We start from the raw sequence: 7,903 nt of genomic DNA, 5'->3' as shown, positions 1-7,903 counted from the left end.
AAAAACTGCGGCACATATACTCTATGGAATACTATTCAGCCATAAAAAAAACCCTGGCTTTTGACAGAAAATGGAAGAATATGGAAGATTTACTGCTGAGTAAAGCAAGCTAGGCTATGAAGGAAAGGCATTGTATGTCCCCACTTAATATATACCTAGTGTCCACACACTATTACTGAAACTGACTGACAAAAGGATTTAGAAACACAGTAAATGGATGTAAATACCAGATATAGTGTGTGTGAAAGTGTGTGGTCTGTGGAAGGACACTTAGAAGAAAAATGGGGAGGCAGAGCATTAATGGGACAAAGAAATGTGTTAATATCTATTGAAGATATTCTATAGTTTCATCAACTGGACTAGGGAGAAATGTTAACATGTTGAAGGATACTTAGAAGAAAAATGGGGAGGCAGAGCATTAATGGGACAAAGAAATGTGTTAATATCTATTGAAGATATTCTATAGTTTCATCAACTGGACTAGGGAGAAATGTTAACATGTTGAAGGATACTTAGAAGAAAAATGGGGAGGCAGAGCATTAATGGGACAAAGAAATGTGTTAATATCTATTGAAGATATTCTATAGTTTCATCAACTGGACTAGGGAGAAATGTTAACATGTTGAAGGATACTTAGAAGAAAAATGGGGAGGCAGAGCATTAATGGGACAAAGAAATGTGTTAATATCTATTGAAGATATTCTATAGTTTCATCAACTGGACTAGGGAGAAACGTTAACATGTTTAAATATTCACTTTGTAAGCTAAATAATATGATTGATTGTATAAAAGAAAATGAAATTAAAAAAAATTTTACTATGGGTCCTAGCCCAAGCAATTAGGCAAAAGAAAGAAATAAATGGCATGTACATTGGAAAAGAGGAAGCGAAGTTGTTTCTTTTGCAAATGACACAATCATATCTCTTGTATATCTATCTCCCTATTGGGTTGTCAGGAAAGTCATGATGCATTTTTGCATAGAAAAAAAAAAAACAGAAAAATGCATCATGATTTTCATGAAAACCAAATATATATATGTATAAAAAGACTCTTCCTGAAACTCTTAGAAGTGATAAATTCAGTAAAGTTTCAGTATACAAAATCAACATACAAAAATCAATAGCATTTTTATACACTAATAACAAACTAGCTGGAAAAAAATCAAGGAAGCAATCCCATTTACAAAATTATAAAATATATTGGAATGAATTTAACCAAGGAGGGGAAAATCCCTACAATGAAAGCTACAAAACACTTATGAAAGAAATAAAAAGCACACAGAAGTGGAATTATATTCCATGTTTTGTGAATTGGAAGAATTAATATTAAAATATTGATACTACCCTAAGTGATTTACAGAACTAATGCAATTCTTATCAAAATAATGGTAGCATTCTTCATAGAAATAGAAAAATACAATAATAAAATTTGTGTAGAACCACAAAAGACTGAATAGTCAAAGCAATTATGAGCAAAACAAGAACAAAACACAACAAACAATAGCAAAAACAAAGCCGGAGTTATGACATTGCCTGACTTAAAATATACAATAAAGCTTTAGTGACCAAAACAGTAATACCTTTTCATGAGAGCTAGAACTCGTTCAATCTTTTAAGAGAAAGCATTAATCTAGTCATTAGGCAGATGTTTCCATGATCCAATCATCATCACTCTGCCTTACACCTCCTAACTTTATTATTCTGGGGAAGAAATCTCAAAGCATGAATCTTTGGGGGACAAACCATTGTCTAAACCACAGTATTACTGCTTTTGGTCTATGATTTTTGAGTGAGAGAAAGAGAGGAAGAGAGAAGCTTGGGCAAACTCTACTCAAATGTAGGCAGATGTTTCCATGATCCAATCATCATCACTCTGCCTTACACCTCCTAACTTTATTATTCTGGGGAAGAAATCTCAAAGCATGAATCTTTGGGGGACAAACCATTGTCTAAACCACAGTATTACTGCTTTTGGTCTATGATTTTTGAGTGAGAGAAAGAGAGGAAGAGAGAAGCTTGGGCAAACTCTACTCAAAGGTAAGTTCAGGAAAAGAAAAAATATTTATTTAATATACTGTATTTCTTTATTTCTATTTTTCTATTTCTTTTTAAAAATGATAAAAGCATTATTTTATAGCATGAATTTGGGGGAATTTATATTTATACAGCTTAGATTATATATTTTATCATCACTTTGTTGATTAGATAACTATTAATGATTAATGGTTAATGCTTAATCTCTAAAACATTTATATCTATGTAGGTTTTAGAATAACACAGAGACTGCTACCAATTTCCACATGTGAAATCTGCTTGGTGCCTATACACATTTGAACTTGTTAAACTATTTTATGAAAATCTTATACAGCTTAGATTATATATTTTATCATCACTTTGTTGATTAGATAACTATTAATGATTAATGGTTAATGCTTAATCTCTAAAACATTTATATCTATGTAGGTTTTAGAATAACACAGAGACTGCTACCAATTTCCACATGTGAAATCTGCTTGGTGCCTATACACATTTGAACTTGTTACACTATTTTATGAAAATCTGTTATATATAATATGTCTTCAAAAATTCATAGTAATGAATATTATGAAAAAGTTATGCATAGCTTTTAATTTTTGTACCAAAATAAACTCACATATTAATTCAATTTTCCATGAACTTTTAGAAGTACCTTGTTCATTGTACAATATAACATAGGGAAATTATCCACACCAAAAAGTCAACATTTGTCTCATATTAAAAATATAGTTAATTGTAAAATAATGCTGTAAATAAAGTTGTAAAACTATTACTACCATCAAGCTAATTAATGTATCTTTTCACATAGCTGTCTTTAGTGTGTGTGTGTGTGTGTGTGTGTGTGTGTGTGTGTACAGTGAGAACACTTAATTTAGTAAATTTTAAGTATACATTACATTAGATTGTTGGGACAGTCACGATACATTTTTCCACACTTTTATGCAAAAATGTTTCATGACTCTCTGAACAACTCAATAATACTATTAATTATAGTCACCCAGCTGTATATCATTTCATATGGATACATATGTGAAAACATCACACTGTATCACATAAATATAGAAGTTTTTTATTTGTTCATTATACCTCAATAAAGCTGTAAAAAAATAAAATAAATGTAGTTTGATATCAACTGTTGCTCTCAGTAGCAGGCAGTAGATTTCCCTGAAGAGCTACTACTGATTAGAAATAACTCCAGGCGTTTTTATCCAGTTATAGCTATCAATAAAACAAACGAACAAATCAACTGAAATGTGTAAAGTTTTAAAAATAAAAGTAGTTGATCCAATATAATCAAAAGATCTATTAATCTTGCTTACACACATGTTAAATTAGAACTCCTCACTCTTCCTCAACTCCCACATTCAATTGGACATATCTATTCTATATCAGAAATATCTCCCCATCACAGCCTCCTCTCTTGTCCCACAACCCACTAGTCTCATTCTCTTTCAGATTAACTATTATAATTAGTCTTCCTTATATCAGGTTCTCCTCTCTATTCTAATTACCTATTTAAATGCATATATTATTATGAGAAGGGGGCATTTAGCATAATAACACATTATAGTTAAATGAGAGTGAAGCCCAATCTCCAACTGTAGCTATAAAATGAAGCTTGGGAACCTGATGGGAAGGTACAGAGTAGAAAAAAATGACCGATAACAGTTTCAGTGTCTACTATATACCAGATATTTTTCTGCTAAGACTTTTAACCTCAAAACAATCTGTAGGTACTAAGGTGGGTCTTCAAAAAGTCCACGGAAAGTGCATAGTATGAAAAAACTATGCATGAATTTCAATATTTTTTGCACCAAAATAATTCTCATTCTAATTCCATTTTCCATGAACTTTTAAAAGTCCCCATGTATTATTTTTCTCCATTTTACAGGTAAGGAACTTAAGAAACTGATGCACAGAGAGAGAAAATGACTTATCTGAGATCACACAGAGAGGTTTCAATGTTCCTCTAAATTCCTCTAATGCACTGAAATATGTTTGTGACCTACTAGTAGTAAGATTATATTTTTTGGGGACCAGCAGTTGGCGTAATGGCTATGTCACTGGACTCCCATGTAGTTAACTGCGGTTTGAGTCCTGGACCCAGTGACTTAAATCTCATGCTGGGCATGTGTGTGTGCATGCCCAAGATCCTGAGAGGAGAATGGTATTATGGTGCTTCCATCTCCTCGGGGGGTGATTTCTCGCTTTCTGTCTCTCTGTTTCTGTCTTTTGGGAGAGTGCACACGCCCTATAGCAAAAACCTCTCCAAAAAAAGATTATATATTTTCTCATCATAATGAACTGTATCTCCCTGCTCTACTAGTAGCAGAGTTTACCTAAAATAAAGATATATATTCCAAATATATTTTTGAGAAGTCACTACATATATTTCTGTTTTTCTTTGCAAAAACTCATCATGACTTTCCCAACAACCCAATATATAAAAGCCACGATCAGGTCACTTCTCTCCTTGAAATCCTTGCCTATAAAATATGATCTGATCTCTTCAGTATAGCATATGTGATGACTTCAAAACGTTCATGGAAAAAAATGAAGTATGAGTTTATTTTGGTGTAAATATTTATTTTTTTAGAGAGAGGTATTTACTACAGGATGTGTGTGGTTACCAGAGAGACAGATTGAGATAGACAGAAAGTGAGAACTCAACCCCCCAGGAAGGATGGTCATACTGCAATTCCTGTTCCTCAATCCTCCTCTCAGGATTTAGGGCACGCAAGCACATGCGCCCAGCATGAGTTTAACTTGCTGAGTCTGAGACTTGAACTGTGGTTGACTACATAGAAATCTAATCCACTGGTCCCATATTTTAGTGTAAATACTGAAATATATGCATAGTTTTTTCATAATGTGTATTTTCCATGAACATTTTAAAGACCCCACATATGAGGCCATCTCTCCCAAAGCAATATATTCCTTTTTGGCTTCATCTCCTATCATTATATCTCATTTTCCACTTCTCATTCTATTTTTCAGACACAGTTAACTCACTATTGTCAAACTCTTTGGTCTATTTGCATATATTGTTTCATTTCCTGAAATTCCCTAAGCGCTCTCTGCTACTACTACACCCTTCTCCCCCCAAAACACTTCTATTCTGCCTTTAAAATTCAATTTTGGGAACCAGCAGTTGGCGTAATGGCTATGTCGCTGGACTCCCACATAGTCGACCGCGGTTCACGTTCCCGACCCGGTGGCTTAAAACTCACACTGGGCGCGTGTGCGTACGTGCCCACGATCCCGAGAGGAGAATGGAGGAGAAGGGATTGCGGCGTGACCATCCCCCCTGGGGGGGTGATTTCTCGCTTTCTGTCTCTATGTCTCTCTCTGTCTGTCTGGTGAGCGCACGTGTCCTATAGCAAAAATCTCTCCAAAAAAAAAATTAAATTTTAATATCACTTCAACTGCTACTACTTGCTAGAGTTACTTTTCCCCTCTGTGTTTCCACAGTACTATTGATAAAGCCCTACCTCATTTCTGGATTCTAATTTTTCTGAATTTATTTCTGTTTCCTAGGCCACGAGCCACTTGAGATCTGAGACCTTGCCATTTATTATTGTGTCACTTAAAAATGACTGCTCCTGCCACACATTGCCTTTATGACCCTGTTCCCTTGGCCACAGTAGATTCAAACTAGGGTAGGGACAGATCAACCCTCTTTGGAAATGAAGCCCATAATGAGCTTGTAACTTTCTGAGCTGTTGACCCTTAGCATGAAACCTTATTATCTATGCACAGCTATATTTTCTACCATGTGGGCAGATGAGCAGAGAAAGTTTGCAAAGAAAGAAACAGAAATGAGAGCCACAAAACTTTAGGTGAACCTAAAAGTGGCTTCTCAGAACTATCTAATTCCAAGGTCTTGTCTTTTCTGAAGTACAGTATCATTTCTGCCCTGGGGTTTTGTGAGACACTCTGTATCCTTATAATAAAATCTTCCACTTTAGTTTTTAGGAAACATGAGTGATTTTCTGATACTTACAAACAAAATGTTTAAACTAAATAAGCACTCCAAGAATATTTCATTATCAGGACCTCTAAAATTGCCTCTACCTGTTTGAGTGCAGACACATGGTTAAGTGTAATTAGCACATGAGTCAGTGTCCTGTCTGCTGACAGTACATGATATGAACCCTGAAACCAAGGCTTTCCCCAACAGCACACACGCTCCCATATTTGATCCCACACATTTCACTTAACAGAGGGAACTGGGAAAGTACTGTTCAAAAATTGAAGCTAGGGACCAGCAGATGGCGTAATGGTTACGTCGTTGAACTCCCACTTAGTTGATTGCTGTTTGAGTCCTGGACCTGACAGCTCAAAACTCACACCAGACATGTGTGTATGCCAAAGATCCTGAGGAGAATGAAGGAGAAGCATGGCCATCCCCTCTGGGGGGTGATTTCTCATTTTCTGTTACTCTGGTGAGCACATGAGTCCTATAGCAAAAATCTTATTAAAAAAAGCTATTTTTAAAATTATTTTTACTACTAACTGGTAATAGAGTCATCCTGAATTGCACAAACATTGGTCCATGCCTTAAACCTGTCTTCCTGTGGATACACTGAGTTTCTGAGTTCTGTCAGACTTTGTCACATATTTCATGGTCATTCGTTGTTGAAGTCAGGCAGTATACAACAAGTCAACATCAATCATACTCCCTTCGCAGGACGCATCTTGTACTGTTATTTCCATTTTATTCTGTTTTTAACTTAAAATACTCAGATGTTCAAAACTTATGTTTTTTTTTTTAGTAGTCATGTATATCTACATGTGTATGTCTGTTTGTGAGTGCACTTGTATACTATGAATATATGGATTTTTATTTGTTACGAAGTATCATAAAACACTCAGGTCCAAAGTGCCATACAGAAGAGACATATAATCAAGGAAGAAAAGAATCTTAATCGTACCTGGGAAGAATTTACACACACACACACACACACATATTTAATTTGTAGTTAATATATATCTTGACAATGTACAACATGGATTTTCCCAGCATGAATGCAGAGTATATTAGTCAAATCAAAGACATTGTCATATACATTATCATCAACAGGTAACTTTTCACTTTTGTGTCTATTAAATGTTTTTTTTTTCCCTGATCCCTTCCCTTTAATCTCCTTTACCTACCCTGTATTATCCACTCCCTCCTATACTATGTGTAATCTACAGTTACTTTCCCTATGATTACACCTTTTAATATTTCTATTTCTGCTATAAAGTGCAGACATTTGGTATATATTAAGTAGGAACACACAAAGTCTGTCTTTTATAGTCTGATTTGCTTCAGTCAGAATTAAATCTTCCATATTCATCAACTTTGTATCAAATATCAGGTCTCTTTGTTTATTTATTTATTATTATTTTACATTCAGCCACTGTGTATCATTATAGCATACCAAATGAATTTTCCCATCCTGAATACATTGTATGTTGGTTCAATCAAAAATATTATTGTACATACTATCAACAGATAATTTTCCATTTTTGTGTCCCTTATATGTTTCACTTCTTTCTTTTCCCCCTTGATTCCCTCCCTCTCACACCCATCCATTTTCCCCCCTCCATCCACACTGTCTCAAGTATCCACAGTTGCTCTCCATGTCCTTATATCTTCCAATATTTCAATTCCTGCCACAGAGTTCAGACATTCATTATATATTGAGTGGGGACATATAGTTCTTCTCTTTCATAGTCTGAATTGCTTTGCTTAGCATTAAATCTTCTGTATTCATCCACAATCTATAAAATGCCAGGGTCTCATTGTTTTTGTTTTGTTTTGTTTGTTTGTTTATTTGTTTTTGACTGAGTAGTACACTATAGAGTATGTGTGCCACATT

The sequence above is a fragment of the Tupaia chinensis genome, unplaced genomic scaffold (genome assembly GCF_000334495.1).
Source record: "Tupaia chinensis unplaced genomic scaffold, TupChi_1.0 Scaffold144426_1, whole genome shotgun sequence".
Lineage (NCBI taxonomy): Eukaryota > Metazoa > Chordata > Mammalia > Scandentia > Tupaiidae > Tupaia > Tupaia belangeri.
This window is presented reverse-complemented; position numbering follows the sequence as displayed.